Source organism: Panthera pardus, unplaced genomic scaffold (assembly GCF_024362965.1).
Source record: "Panthera pardus isolate Hobbes unplaced genomic scaffold, ASM2436296v1 HiC_scaffold_17, whole genome shotgun sequence".
NCBI lineage: Eukaryota > Metazoa > Chordata > Mammalia > Carnivora > Felidae > Panthera > Panthera pardus.
The window spans coordinates 27703591-27720441 of NW_026526732.1; positions in this window are offsets into that span (position 1 = coordinate 27703591).

The following is a 16851-nucleotide window of genomic DNA, read 5'->3' on the forward strand; positions in this document are numbered from 1 at the left end:
TGAGGCCGGTGTGGACAAGGTTGGCCAGGGAAGTGTTTGTGCCAACAGTGGATCTGGAACTACACTCCACTTTAAAGTTATAAGTAGGGACGCCTGGGTGGCTCAGTCGGTTGAGTTTCCACTCTTGATTTAGGCTCAGGTCATGATCTCACGGTCTTGAGATTGAGCCCTGCATCAGGCTTCGTGCTGAGCACGGAGCCTGCTTAAGACTCTCTCTCCTTCTCCCTCTAGCCCCCCCCCCCCCCCCGCTCAAAATAAAGAATTTTTTTTTTTTTTTAAGTACAGGTATCGGTAAGTGGCAAAGATCAAATCAGCTCTCCCAGGAATGGCAAAAGACAAGGTACATATTTGAGTAGAATGCTGGTGCAGGTATGAGAATCTGAAGATCTGGGTTTGTTCTGGTTCAGAAAGACTATTGAACAGAGAAGCTTCTATTTCCTCATCTGTAGAATGGGTGTAATAAAGGCCCTACCTGCCATTCAGATCAAGTGAAATAATGCGAATCATGGTGTAAACTATAACTCATATAATAAACTTAAGTTATTGCTAATGGTGATGATATATGATGAATTTAGGAATATAATTTTGCATATAGAGGTATTGCTTAACTTTAAGGGCTTAAGCGACAATTTAAACATCAATACATAGGTTACAAAGAAGAGTTAGAGGTGTGGAGGGTTAACTGTAGATATGAAATCACAATGAGCACACACATAACCTTGGTTTGAGGTCTTGGGTGAAGGCATTAAAAATATTATGACTAACGCAGATATTATTTTTCTAGGAATATTTCCTTTTTTCCCTAAGAGTGAGGATAATTTGCTCACAATGTCCAAACTAAACATTACATTTTTAATCTGAACTTATAGAGCTTGCACATTGCGTGGTGCATATCAAGAACCCAGTCTATATTGAGTGAGGGAACTTTCTGGATTTAAGATGCAATCTGGTAATCATTGCTTCTAATCTGGGGAGTGGGGGGCATTTTTTCCCCTCTTAACCTAGATGGAAAAGTGCTTGGAATATTTGTAGTGGGATCAAAATTCACACAAAATGAATCAGATAGTCATAAAAAGAAAGAGTACATCTTTCTTTCTTTTTCTTTACAAACTCATCTTGCTCAGAGCTCCTGTTTATCCTGATGAGAAGACGGGCATCTTTTCCTTGACAATTTCTGTTCTCTCCAGGCCAGCAAAGGTTCTGTGGGGTAAATACTGAATCCATTCAAAGTTTAAACCCTCATTCAGGACAGTTTCTCCCCTTTGAAGAACTTCCCTCCCCCTCTTCTCTTGCTCAAGACTGGAGGACTGTGTGGGGGTGGAAGGGTGAGGGGGTTCCCAAGTTGCCCTCTGCAGCCCCTATCCTTCTGTTGGGGAGTGGGCTCCCTGAGTTCTGCTGTTCATAGAGGGGTGATTAGCCCCATCCTTCCTGGATATTGTGCTGTTGTTCCTCACTGATGTTCAGGGACCTGCTCACAAGGTCTCCATGGGTCTGTGGATTGTCTACTCTGTCCTCAGGCCTCATCCAGTCAGATAGTCCCCTTGGCATGTATATCCTCCCTTCTCCCCCAGTCACATGTGCTCCTTGCCATCTTAGCACCATGCTGCTGTGTGTGAGCACTCCGGAACCCTGGGCAGCCCCAAGCCAGTCCATTCCTTCAGGTCAAGGGTGCTGGAAGTCTGCAAGAACTGACTGTTCTCCAAGCTCACGCTGTGTTCCCAGGTTCCCCCAAACCTCTCTAATTGACCCTATGCTCTGGTCCAGCCCTGGCCTTTCTCCTGTCCCTCCCACCTGGCCATCCAGTTCCTTTCTGCAGCCCAGGAAGGGTGCTGTGGGATTTAGTGAATTAGTCCCTTCTTGAGGTTAAGAACCACCTGTCTCTCCGTTCTGCCCCAGAACCAGTCCTCCAACATCAAGCCCATCAGACCACACACATTTCCTTTTTAACCCCTCCTTTTTTTTTTTTTTCTCAGCAAGGCTCAGCTTTTGCAAAACAGAAGTGTTTCTTTTCAGACATTTGTCTAACTGTAATCTTTTAAGATCCATTTTCAAACAAAGTGCCGTGGCAGCTCTCATTCTCATTGAATTCTGCCCAATGGATCCAATGGGTAGTAACTTGTGAGACATTTCCAGAAAAGGAATCACTAGAAACAAAACGATATTGACTCAATGCTTCAAAAATGTTAATTCTGTTACAGAAGTTTAAAGTATTTTGGTAGTTGTGACACTACTATGAAATGAGTTATGGCAACATCAGTCCCCTGGTTGGGACAGACTTGGTCATTCATTCTGCAACTTAAATGTTCCCAGGTTATGAGTCATTCACAAAATATTTGTTCAACAGCTACTTCATTCCCGACGTGGGAGAAGTGGACCATGTTTTGGCAATTGGTTGCTAAACACCAATAGGTAAACCACCCAACATGAAACAATTAATGGGATAGGAATAAAGGTAGAATTTTGGAGGCCCCAAACAGTGGAAAACCCTGGAAAAGTAGTGGAGTAGGACCTTGTCAGAATAGTGCGCCACAGTTTGAAGCCAAAGGTAACCAGAGAAAAGTGCCTTATGCCGTCAGGAACCAGAACAAACCTAAAAGGCTCAGGGGCAATTAGCCATATACAATAAAGGAGCAAGTCCCAGGAGATCCAGCCCTGGAGGGAAGGGAGGACAGCAGGGCAAGGAGGGACCTTACCTATTTTGAACCAAAGGATGTAGTAACTGGTCCAATTCAGAAGAGTAGATTTTTCTGCTGACTGATTGGACTCTTACCATTCTGGGTTTCTTCCCCCACCTTACTTTTGGTTTTTACAATTCTTGCTTGCTGAAAGCTTGAAGCCACAGGTGAATGTTCAAAGAGAAATGGGAGTCTCTAGGCCTTCAGTTATTTGTGGTGGCAGCCACCATTTCTATTCAGGATTCCAGGGAGATGTGAACACAGATGTGGAAAAGCTAGGCAGGGTAGGGTTAGGATCGAATGACGGCAGACGCTGTTATCCTTCCTGCTTGGATGACGCAATGCAAGCAATTTTAACAAAAAATCATGCATGTGCTGTGTAAGGTCTGTATGTTTTCTTCCTTAGAAACAGCAAAGCTCCATCAGCCCATCACGACCTGACTCTCTGCTGGTAGACGTGACTAATAATGTCATGCGGGCAAAGTGAACCCAATGCTAAGCTGCAGTATGTCACCCACACTAGACAAATATGGGGGAAAGCATTTTTAATTTAAAGTTTGGGGTTTAGAAGTCTTTGGTCCTTAATCTCAAGGAATCGATCTATATAGGCGTGCCCTGTTCACGGGTGTAGTCACTGCCACGTGTGACTCCCTAAACGAATTATAATTAAATAGAACTAAACATTCAATCATATTAGCCACATTTGTAAGTGCTCAATAGCCACATGTGGCCAGTAGCACGTTATTATATTGGGCATTGCAAATATAGATTTACATCATCACAGAAAATTCTACTGAGCAAGACTAGTACAGACCGTAGTGCAATAGTGTGGCAAGAGGAGAACAGAGGTTCAGGACATCTGTTGATAGTGTTGCTTTTTTTTTGTTTTTAAGTTTATTTATTTATTTTGAGAGAGTGAGCATGAGTGGGAGAGGGGCAGAGAGAGGGGAGGGGAGAAAGAGAGAATCCCAAGCAGGTTACACACCCACCGTCAAGGCAGAGCCCGACGTGCAGCTTGATCTCATGAACGATGAGATCATGACCTGAGCTGAAATCAAGGGTTGGATGCTCAACCAACTGAGCCACCCGGGCCCCGCTGTTGCTTTTTAATAACATGGCTTGGGAGTGGGAGTAGAGATGAAAAGAAGAGAAACCCATCATCATTTTCCTCAGAAATGTGGCCCAGTCGCTCTCTTTACCCCAACTGAAGCTACGTGAAATAGCACTGTGAATTTGGAAACTGAAAAGGAAACTTGGAGAAATCAGCTGTATTTAAACACTCGCAGCCATGACTCAGCCCTTCGGTGCCTGGCTTAGCAAATAGCCACAGCAGGCAGGAAGATCTACAGTGCCCCTCTGTCCTATTATCAGTCCCACTGGGTTCAAGTCCAGTTGCTCCATTCACTAGCTGTCCTCATTGTGGGGCAAATTGGTGCTTTTGATATCTCTGATCTTGAATTGTATATCTTGTAAAGGGAAAATAATTATGCCCATCTACAAGCATTTCAAGCAGAGTCAACGAAAACATATACAAAATATTTGGCACATAGTAGGTAGTCAATAAAAGAAGTTTCCAGTTTGGAAATTTATCGTACTAAGAGAGTAAATGTAAACATATTAGATTTTTAGCCTCACGGAGACCCTTAGTTATAAAAAGATCAGACCATAAACATTTTAGAAAGCACGCATGGGACACCTGGGTGGCTCAGTCTGTTAAGCATGGAATCCAGCCCCATGTTGGGTCTAGCTGACAGTGTGGAGCCTGCTTGGGATTCTCCCTCTCACTCTCTCTGCCCTTCTGCTCTCCCTCTCTCTCAAAATAAATAAATGTTTTTAAAAAAGGAAAAGGTACGTAAATATTTACCAGACCTTTGTATGTGGAGGATCTTTCAAGTTTAAAGGTAATGAGAAACAGAGAACACTGATAAATTTGATAACATAATTTTTTAAACTTCGGTGCAACAAACCAACTACATATACCAAATTAAAAGGTAAATAAACTGGGGAATATATTTTCAACCAACATGACAAACAATTGTTATATTTGATTTTTTCAAAATAAATGATAAAAATCTCTGAGAAAAACTCCAATATAAGGAAAAAAATGCAACATTGCATGAAACTAAAAAGAAATAAAAATTGTTAACAAATGAAAAACATTTCGATGTTAGGAATTTAAAATATTGAAATTAAAATAACTGAAGATTACTTTTCTTCTCTCTCTCGCTCCCTCTCTCTCTCTCTTTTTTTGTCTGTAAATGTGGTGATTCAAAAAAATAAATAACGATTACACTTCAGGAGAGGCATATGAAGCAAGCACTCATGCTGTACCCAAAATAATAATTGTGAGATGAGGATCTAAAGTTTTAGATAGTACAGGATGCATTTTTGGGTGGGATATTTACTACTTGCTAGTTGTCTCCTGGTCCCATGTCAAGGGTTGAGCCTGGACTCAGACCATACAGTTCCTATCATTGCATAGAAAAGACTTCCTTTGGGCCTATTACAGTTAGACCATATGGTTTTACTACCTTAGGAAGAGGAGGTCCAGCCAAGGAGAGGTGATGTCAAGTCAATGCTTTCCCGCCTAGGGGATTGTGGGAAGGAAAAGGGAATAGGGCAATTATAGAAGTGTATTGTCAGTGTTCTGATTCTCTTGAACTTAGTTTTTTAAGCAGGATTATTTGGGCAGCAGTGAGGTGATACGGTAGAAACTTCAGAAAGGAATAGAGGACCTGGAGAACAGCCATACCAGTAGCAAATATGGCTCTAGAACCGCTTTGTCACAAGTGTTGGTGTTGCCCTGGTAGATGGAATTGTCTAAGCCAGAGGGTCTAAGGTGGTGGCCCTGGTTGCTGACAGTTTGGTAAGGAAATAAAGGAATGGTCTGAGGGCTAATATACCAGAGGCCTGAGGCTGGGGCTTTGGGGCCAGAAGCAAATGACCAGGACTTCAGGGTTGGGTTGGAACACAATACTTGGGGGTTAGGCTGGATAAGAATACAAAATACTTAACACAGCGTTTGACAAATAGGGCATGTTAAATATCATAATAACAAGAATAAAGTCAACTTTTGCATGATATTAACATGTTTATAATGTTTTATCATATGAAGAAGTGTTTATTACATTTTTAAGGAAAGGAGGTAGGGTGTGTTTCCTTAATATTATATATGCACAAAAAAACCCATAAAGAAACATACCATAGTTTTTACAGTGTATCCCTAAGAGATGAAGTTATATATACTTCATAAATCTACCAATATTTATCCATTTTACTGCTGATGGACATTGGGGTTGTTTTTAGTTTGGGGCTGTTATGAATCACGCTGCTACCAATATTCTTGTGCATGTCTTTTCATTCACTTACAAGGGCACATACGTTTCCGCTGGGTTTGAACCTAGAAGTAGAATATCTGGATTCTCCAGTAGGTACACATTTAGTTGCCTTAGCAGTGATGCCAAACAATTTTCCAAAATGCTTGTATGAATTTCCACACTCATCAGCAGCTTAGGAGAGTTCCCATTGTTGCACATTTTAATGAACACTTGGGGTTATCAGTCATTTTAATCTTAGCCCTTTGGGTGGGTGTGGAGTGGTATCTCAGGATGGTTAATTGCATTTCCCTGTCGACTAACGAGCCCCTTTTCATGTGTTGACTGGCCTTTCATGACTGCCTGTTGGAGTGTCTCACCCATTTTCTTCTTTTCTTTTCCCTCTCCTTTCCTTTCCTTTTCCTTTCCTTTCCTTTCCTTTCCTTTCCTTTCCTTTCCTTTCCTTTCCTTTCCTTTCTTTCGTTTCCTTTCCTTTCCTTTTGAGAGAAAGAGAGAGAGAGCAAGTGACTGGGGGAGAGGGACAGAGGGAGGGAGAGAGAGAGAGAGAGAAAGAATTTCAAGCAGTCTCCACACCCAGAACAGAGGGTGGGACTCAATCCCATGACCCTGGGATTATGACCTGAGCTGAAATCAAGAGTTGGATGCTCAACCGAGTAAGTCACCCGGTAGTCCCATTTTCTTTTCTTTTCTTTCTTTCTTTCTTTCTTTCTTTCTTTCTTTCTTTCTTTCTGTTTTTAATGTTTACTTATTTTTGAGAAAGAGAGAGGCAGAGTGCGAGAGGGGGAGGGGCAGGGAGAGAATGAGACACAGAATCCAAAGCAGGCTCCGGGCTCTGAGCTGTCAGCACAGAGCCCGACACAGGGCTCAGTCCCACCAACCGCAAGATCATGATCTGAACCTAAGTTGAATGCTTAACCGACTGAGCCACCCAGGTGCCCCTCCCCCCCATTTTCTTTAATAATCTTTATTATTTATAGTATTTATAATTTTCTTTAATAGTACTTTAATAATCATAAAAAGTATTATTTCGGGAGTGCCTGCGTGGCTCAGTCGGTTAGGCGTCTGACTTCGGCTCAGTCACATCTCATGGTTCATGAATTAGAGCCCCACATCGCACTCTCTGATGTTGGCACAGAGCCTGCTTCAGATCCTCTGTCCCTCTCTCTCTTTCTCTCTCTCTCCCTGCCCCTTCCCCCCACTCTCTCCCTCTCTTTCTCTCTCTCAAAAATAAAATAAACATTAAAAATATATTATTTCAACAAAGAAAGGGAATTAAATCACATTTTTTCCCTGCCCTTAATCACATTTACATAAGCAATCTGACTGAGGGGTAACATCTTACCTGGCTATCCATAAATGGACCACCAACTTCTTGATCTGCAGTCAAATGCTCGACCCCTGAGCTATAACCCCACACACCAGACCACCAACTTTAAACAGACATCGCTTTATCTGTTCTTTCCCAAAAGTGATTATCATTTTATACATCGCTTATTGTTATTTATGTGCTTATCTTATGTCTTCTTCTAGACCATTAACTCTTAAACAATGGCCACTTTTCTGATTCCCTTTTGTGTAATGCACCTAGCACTGAACACTGCCCACAGTAAAAGCTTTTGGAATGAACAGGAATGCATGGCTTTGAATAGCTTTTTATAGGACCTAAGCACTGGAATGCAAAATTCAAATAATCTAGTCTGCCGTTTCCTTTCAAAGGCAACCAAATTGAGGTCCAGAGACCTGGGTCTGAGAGCAAATGAGCAATGAAATAGGGCAAGTACCTTGATCCCTAGTCTCCCTCTGTTGCCCTTACACTACACTATTTCTAAGAGATTAGAAGGAGATAAACAATGAATTATAGCTCCCTCCAAATGTACATCACAGAAACTCTTCCAACTAAATAATTTTTTAAATTTAAAAGAAAAAAAAATTTTTTTTGAGAGACTGAGACAGAGAGACTGAGAGTGAGCAGGGGAGGGGCAGAGAGAGATGGAGACACAGAATCCGAAGCAGGCTCCCGGTTTTGAGCTGTCAGCACAGAGCCTGACGCGGGGCTCGAACTCACAAACTGTGAGATCATGACCTGAGCTGAAATCAGACACTCAACCGACTGAGCCACCCAGGCGCCCCAAAAAGGAGAATATTCTTATCACTAGAGACAAGAGTTAATGCTGATATGATTCTGCACAAACAGATCTTATGAAAATAACCCTATCTTCCATTAATTTCACCCATATATTTCCTAGTCACTCCCCGGAAGCCCAAACCCCTTTCCTTCGTCTAGTTCCTTTATAATTTAGTGCCCTTAGCTAAAATGGTACATAAGCCTGAGTCTTCTTTGGGGATTTTCATTTCTTTCCTATGCAGTCCTTCCCCATCACATTAAAATAGTAACATCCAATAAATTTGTATGCATTTCTCCTATGAATCTGTCTTCTGTCATGCAGGGGGGACAAAATCTCCTCTAATCTCTTTGGGTGTCTTAAACTGGGCCTAAGAATTAAACTGACATAAGACAGATTAACACCTTCAGGTAAGCCTTCACAAGAGAATGAAGAGCAGGAAGCTGTGATACCTTTTAGATAAAGAAACCATCCACTTGTGAAAAATTGACAAGGCAAAGGGATTGGGCTTTGGGTACTGAGTTGTGAGGAAGTAACCAGGAAGATAAGGGTGAGTTTAACAAGGTTTGTTAGTACAGCTTTCTTGGCCCTAAATTCCCTGTCTCTGGTGATAAGCATGCCTGCCTTCCTTCCGCTACAGGGAGGGCATCTTTCACATGGGGGCTTTATCTCCTACTTTCTGGAAGAAAAGGAGGATCAGAGTGTCCCTTTTGTACCTGCTGTTTCTTAAGTGCCTTGAATTCAAAATAACCAATATGCCAAAGTGGCATATTTTGGGCTGACATGTTCTGGTTTCCTTCAGTTAGGTTATTTCACAGCCTTCAGGAAGCAAACATGAGAGCAGAGGAAACGTTATTCCTCTCCTGCACCATACAATGCCCTCTAGTAATGTTGGTTTCGAGAAGTAGAGAGGTCAGGTCAGCCTACCCTTGTACTAATGTTGGTGATGTCATAGTCAGTTTAGCAGGGATTTTCCCAAGGTTAGAAGCTTCCTGATTCCCGTCGTAGAGATTTGGAAGGCAGTCTTCATCCTTGGCGGCCGCGTAGTGGAAAGTACTAGAGGGATCAGGATCAAGGCCCAGCGTTAGGTTTGTAATAGCAGATATAAAATAGGATCCATCAGGCTACCCAGCCAAGGCATGGAGACTAGATACACAGTAGCCTAAGGTTAATGTAAGCAAGTCTAGTCTGCAGGCTTAATAATCTCAAACTCAAGCATGGTAAAAATGTGGTAAAAAAATGACTGAGGTTTTCATAAATTTAACATTTGTTGGCGTCTGCATAACTGTGGTTGCTAAAGGGATTTCAGAGAACTTTGGAAAGATCATCAAGTGAAATATAATCTTCCTCAATAGATCTTTATTTTAGTTGAAGCTGTTTTCTTTCAGACAAAAGATGCCTAATGCAACCATAAGGTATCCGAGTATAGAGAAAGAGCCTATGTCCAATTCTAAAACATGAAAGGAATCATTCCCACTTCTGTTTGGTGGAAATACATCAAGCAGCAAGACAACCGTAAACACCTTTTGGTCTCCTTTTACTTATAAACAATAAGCGGTGAGCCCACTTTTGCAACCTATCATGTTTGTGTGTAGAACTCGCAAATTGGAAATGTTTGCAAATGTTATTCCATTTCAGACCCAAAACTGCTTTTTCATAGCAGTGACCTAAACTTGAGAGTAGAGAAACTGGACCTGATGATTCTTTGTTCTTCCTACAGTACCCAGCGAGATAGCAGATCTTTGGTACATACTGATTATTTGCTGACTGCGGGAAAGGAATAGTCCTTTACACGGTTTGGGAGGAAATGGCCACAGAACAAAGACAGCATTGGTTCTGAAGTACATTTAAAGTACAGAATGTTCGGGCAAGAGGTGAAAGCACATTAGGCTGATTTTCAGTTCATAAGTTTTCTTGCTCTGAAATACGTGTGTATATATATATATATATATATATATATATATATACACACACATATATACATATATATACATATATACATGTATACATGTATACATATATACATATATATACATATATACATGTATACATGTATACATATATACATATATATACATATATACATGTATACATGTATACATATATACATATATACGTATATATACACATATATATGTTTCTTGTTAGTAGAGGAAAGACACAAAGTTTTGAATGTAGCAGGGAAATAATCCTGAAAAAATTTTTTTTGATTGTTCCCGGGCTTTAAGTTGAGACTCTTCCAGGCTGAAGTCACTTTTGTGCTGTGGTCTGCAGCTGTATAAAATCTGAAGCTCAGTCTTAGACCAAACTCATTAACATTTTCCCCCCAAAGATCTTTTAGGGGACTTAATGAGACTTTAGTTTTCACTAAAGATAGAGAAATACACAATAAACCAGAGCTGCAAACATCTTCGGTAAGGAGAACAGTTTTTATTGTGACTTGCTCTTCTCAGGCACTTCTGCAACCAAACCAGAAAAAAGAACAGGGTGAAGAAATGAGGACACTGCGGCCAACACTGGTCTCTTCTTGTTTCTGAAAGGACAAGATTTACGAGGCTGCAGCCCCAACTACCGGACTAGTGGTCCTCAGCCATTCTGTGGAAGTCAAAGTCAAAGCCTTTCTTCCATGTGTGTGGTTCCTTCCCTGCTCCTGGCCAAGCACATGGGGTGTGTGTGTGTGTGTGTGTGTGTGTGTGTGTGCGTCCCCTACTTCTTCCACTAAAGGAGTGATTCTCAACCTGGAGTGATTTTGCCCCTAATCCTCCCAAATATTTGGCAATGTCTGGAGACACGTTTGATTTCACAACTGGGTGTGCTACTGGCATCTAGTGGGTAGAGGCCAGGTGTGATGCTAAACATCCTACAATGTACTGGACAGCTTCTACAACAAAGAGTTACGTGGCCTAAATGGTCCATATTTCTAAGGTTGAGGAACCCTGATCTAAAGGATCAGATATGGAGGACTCATTGGCCATAAAACAGTGTATGGAGAAGCTTTAGCTAAAGAACAGTTAGAAGCCACAAGCTATTGTTGGTAATACAACAGCAAGACAGTGAGGTGGGTAGATATGTAGACTACCGGCGCTCACGATCTAAACTCTGCCGCTCAGCAGTAAGGTGTCCCTGACAGGTTACTTAACTTCTCTGAATCTCTTCCCGACCCTGAAAACATCACTACAAAGGTAGAGAAGAAATAGGACAATTTTATTACTGGGAAACATTAAACCAGAATGCGATACATCAGTTAAAGAGATTGCAAAGACAGAAAGAAATCTCACTGTCATGTAATAAAGGGATCCAACCCATTTCATCAGGTGGATTTTGCAATTTGGAATCAAGTAACCAGTAGGCCCTTCTCTTCCCAGGACATCAGGAGATTAGGTATTATCTTCCCTGATCATTACCTTTCAAAGAGATGGCCCCCAGTTCTGGAGAAAACATTCCTGAGTTGCTAGAGACTGGCCAGAGATTTGTATTTTTGAAAAGGCCAAAGAAAGAAATTGTGAGAGAAAGGGGAGAGGAGAAAGAGTCTCTTCCCTTGTTTTCAACAGGGGGAATTACACTTCTTAAATTTATTTGCTCTTATACATGCTGTCTATAAAAAGAAGATGGTAATAATAATGATATTTACTCCTTAGAGCTGTTGTAAGGATTATATGGGTTAGAACATGTATACGGTTATTAGATTAATTAAACTGGGGACCGTTAGACTGGTGGCTCTAATGCCATGGTGGCCTGCATAAACACCCCCAAATCTAACCCTGTAAATGCTTCAGGGTTACTAAATGGAAATGGGTTAGAACATGTATACGGTTATTAGATTAATTAAACTGGGGACCGTTAGACTGGTGGCTCTAATGCCATGGTGGCCTGCATAAACACCCCCAAATCTAACCCTGTAAATGCTTCAGGGTTACTAAATGGAAATGCCAAGGACAACCAACCGCAGCCAGTCAGCTGGACTTTAAGCTACAGGCAATCAAATAATTTCTTTCTTTTTTTTTTTTTTTTCTTTCCTATCTTCTCTATATAAGTCTTTCCCATAGTTCTAGTCCGGAGCATGCTCCTGGACACTTCAGATTTGAGGCTGCCCAGTTGGAATTAGTTTTTGCTTAAATAAACTCTTAAAATTTTCAAATTATGCCCAGTTCATCTTTTACCAAAGTTTAGACCCATGTCCAGCACTCAGTAAATGCTGCTTTAAGACCTTGTGATAGGCAGAAGTTTAAGCTGGCCCCAAGATTCCCACCCCTGGTACACACTTCTTGTATAATTCCCTCTCCTTGAGTGTAGGCAGAACCTCTGAACATGAGGGCACATCCCTCTCATGATGAGGTTACTGATCATCTGGCTTTGAGTTAACTAAAAAGGGGATTATTCGGCGGGTCTGACTAAATCACACAGGCCCATTACAACTGGATCTAGATGTCAGAGACAAAAACAAAACAAAACAAAAAACAACATCAGAACAATTCAAGATGACAGAGGGCCTATGGAGGAGGCCACATGGCAAAGAACTACAGAGGGCCTCTAGGAGCCAAGAATAACCCTGGCAGACAACCAGCAAGAGAACAGAGGCCTCGGTCCTACAACCATAAGGAACTGAATTTGCCAGCAATCATATCAACTTGGGAAAAAGGACCCTGACCCACAGAAAGAAATGCAGCCTGGCTAATCCTTTACTTCAGTTTGTGAAACCCTGAGCAGAGAAGACCTAGCTCAGGTGGGCCTGGACTTCTGATCTACAGAGACTGTAGGGGTAATAACTAATTGTTGTTTGAAGCCACTCAATTTGCATAATTTGTTATGAGCAATAGGAAACTAATACAATCCTCAAAAAAAAAAAAAAAAAGTAACATTTCACTCTGATGTCACCGATTTAAGTGTCAGAGGAAGGACCTGACCTAGAGGGCCACCTCTGTCACAAGTTATATGTAAGCAACACCTGAAGTCTGTTTTGGAGGAAGAAAACCTATGAAAAAATTCACTAAACAAACTGACCAGGTGTGAGGCTTTAGGCGAGTCCCTTCAGCTTGGTTTCCCTTCTATAAAGTTTGTTGTAAGTGGAACCAGATGGCTGCTGTGTTTACTGCTCTTCTGAATTCTCTCAGAATTCCAAACAGTGAGTGCAGGAGAAACAGGGGTGGCTTTGTAATAGGGACCATTTCGTGGCTGAGCAAACTGGACTGAACATTCTAGCTCCCTTCTAACAGGTGCGCTTTGAGTTCCTGAGAGCGTAGATGGGGATTCATTGTGGCAAGCCTCCAAACATGTAGTGGGTTTGGCTCAAAAATATCTTATTTATAGACACTTCTTTCTCTTAGAAGTTTAAATTACTTGAAATACATGTAATTAATCTTTGATTCATTCTTAAGAATAAAGAGGAGCTTTACCTGAAGGTTCTGGAAAACTACTGACAGGCCCAGGAACACGCTCGGGTGCTAGCCAACTCCAAGCAGACAGGAGACTAATATGAAGGTCTTTGGTTTTGGTGGGGGCTCTGAATGGGTTAAAATGAAGATAGCCTAATCTCCACTGAGCTCTCCCAAACATTCTGACTGGGAAGGTGCTGGCATGGGTCCCGGGACTTTGTGTTTTTAGCGAGCACCTACAATGATTCTGAAAGCAGATGGGCTGTGGAACACTCAAGGAAGTATCACAAGTAGTAAATTAGAGGTTACTAGAGTATCAGAGAGCAGAATCCAACTCCTGTCACTGAACAAAAAAAAATTTCAGTGAAGAAATTATGGAGGAATGGGCAGTGTAAGGGAAATGGAAATAAAGGACTCAGAGACTTGCAACAGTGAGAAGCCATCATCACCTACAGGCGGGCTGATGGATCAAGGGGAGTGTCACTAAATCCCACTGCGTGATGGGAGCTGATGAGGAAGCCCCCTCCTCCCCCACCCCGGAGAGGCTGTGGTCAAAGAGGAATGTAGCAACTTGCTAGAGACTCTGCATGGAAGTAAGGAGGGTGCAGGGAGGGAGGAAGTGAAATCCAACTGGAAGCCAGCAGCAAGAATCCTGAACGCGCCGTCTCAGGAATTCAAGGGCACAGAACAGGGGAGAGAGGCAGTAAGTGGATAGTATCGGCAGGAGAAGCGATGAAAGATAATCAGCATGTCCTAAATCTCAAGGACAAGATCACAGACATGAAGAATGGCTGGACAATTACAGGAGTGAGTAGATCAAAATGAAGCCGTCGATACCACGAAGAGAATCAGTTACAGGAGATGGCCCAGGCCAAGTGCCTGGGACTCATCAGGGGATGTGGAGTAAGAGGAAAGAAGATGGTCTGGCTGGGCTCTGCTGCTTGGGCTCCTGAAAAGTTCATCTGTTGCAGTCAAGACTGAAAACAGCAATAATTACATTTGAATGTACTGGAGCAGCCTTCCAGGGACATTCAGACTGAGTGGCATCATCAGCTTGCAGACTACCATCCAATGTCTTCCTTTGCTAACATTGCCAAAGCTCACTGCTGCCCTCTGGATAAAACAAGTCAATGTAACTCACATTTAGAGTACTCATAAACGGCCTTGTCATCATGATTAATGAATGAGGGATTTTCTATTTTTCTCACTAGGTTATGACCACAACTGAACAAATTAAAAACTATGCGTGTGTGTGTGTGTGTGTGTGTGTGTGTGTGTAATTGGACCATATATTTCAGCTCATAGTACAGCTGAGATATACTGAGAGAAAGGAATTTCCTTATCTTCTAATTAGATTGGCACTCTTCCCGAGCCCCCACCCATTGGTAAGTAACTGGGAGAAAAGCTAACTGTACAATCTGATTTAGAACCCGAGTAATTTAAAGAGTCTCTTAGGCCATCTCAAGTCACTACTGGATAGTCACTGCCCAGTGGCTCAGTTAGCCTGGCTTTCCCCACCGTGTTACAGTCTAGTTGAAATGGAAGAGTCTGGGTGTACTCTTGGAAAAGAGCATGGCTTACTGGTTCCCTGTTGTGTTGCTGGGGTACGGACAGACCCCTGGCCTCCTGAAGGCTCATGAGTCCTACTGGCAGGAATCTGCACATCTCCAGGGGGCAGCCTCTGTCCAGGTAGTTCGGTTGCCCTCCAGAGCTGAAAGCTGCAGCTGGAGAACTCTGGCTCTCTCAAGTTTGTTTTCAAGAATATGTCCTTCCTTCCTTCTTCTTTTCTTTTTCCTGTTTTTTTTTTTTTAATTTTTTTTTTAATTTTGAGAGTGAAGGAGAGAGAGAGAGAGCACACATGCAAGTGTGAGCGGCGGGGGGGGGGGGGGGCAGAGAGAGAAGGAGAGAAAATTCCCAAGCAGGCTCCATGCTGTCAGCACAGAGCCTGACGCGGGGTTTGAACCCACGAAACGTGAGATCGTGGCTTGAGCCAAAATCAAGAGCTGGACACTTACCCGACTAAGCCACTCGGGTGGCTCAGGACTTGCAGACTGAGGAACAGGAACATTTCCTACTCACTGACTCTGCTTCTCTTGAATTCTGAAGAGCTACAGAACCCTGAGTTTCTGCTGTTTTTCCTTAAGCTGCTTGGCCTCGTTGTCTACTTGCAGCCTTTGCTGGAGGGTCACCTTGCTTTGCCACAGCCGGCCTGTGGCAGGTCCTCTGGCTCTAAACTCAACATCCTGTGAGGAAAGAGAAAAGGGAGATTCCAGATTGCCACCTAGACCTTTCCTGTCTACTCATGACCTTCCCCCCTCGTAAATACCTAGATGACCATGATGTGTCAGCATAGGCCTCCTGTCCTAGGAACTTCTTCAGATCCAAGTGGGCAGGTTGAGCAGTCCCTTACTTGAATGATACCTTCGACTTATCTAAAATATATGTAGTCAATCCTCATTATTTGCTGCTTTTATATTTGTGAATTTGCCTAATCACTAAAACTTGTTTTAACCCCCAAATCAGCCTCTTACACATCCATGGCTGTTTGCAGAGTGGTGAGAAATTTGAGTTGCCTGTTTTGCCCCTTCTCAGCTGGGGTCAAATAGGGTGACACCCGGTCTTACTTCAGGACTCACACTGTCAGCAAGTATTCCTTACATGACCTATTTGGTGCTCAGCTTTTCACATTTTCGTGCTTCGTGTTGGTGATTTTGCTGTTGACAGTGGCCCCTTGAGTACAGTGTTGACGTGCTGTGGATGGCTCGTAAGAGTGAGAAGGCTGTGAAGTGCCTTATGGAGAAATCATAGGTGACAAGGGCTGAATGTTAGTGCCTTCCAAAAGTTATATGCTGAAGCCCTAATCTCCCGTGTGTCTCTATTTGAAGATGACACATCTAAGAAGGTAATCAAGGTCAAATGAGGTCTTACGGGTGGGCCCTGATTGTTATCAAAAGAGATGAGGGCTTTCTCTTGTGCACTGTACTCGGGCGAAAGGCTAAGTGAGGGCAAAGTGTCCATCTAAAACCAGGAAGAAAGCTTCCACCAGAAACCTACCATAACCTTGGTCTTTGACTTTCCTGCTTCCAGTACCGTGGGAAATTCAATTTCTTTAAGCTACTCAGTCTGTGGTATTTTGTCATGGCAGCCTGAGTAGAAGCCTGGGCACACCAAGACAGCAATGTGTCAGACTAGCTTCCTCCAGGCGTGTTTTACAGAACCGTTGTCTGTGAGTTCAGTGTTAATGAGTCAATGGTGTCTATTAAATAAGGTGTTCTTAAACAAATAGATACACACATAAAACAGGGTTATATGTTGATTATTTAATGAAGTATAAACTTCTGCTCTG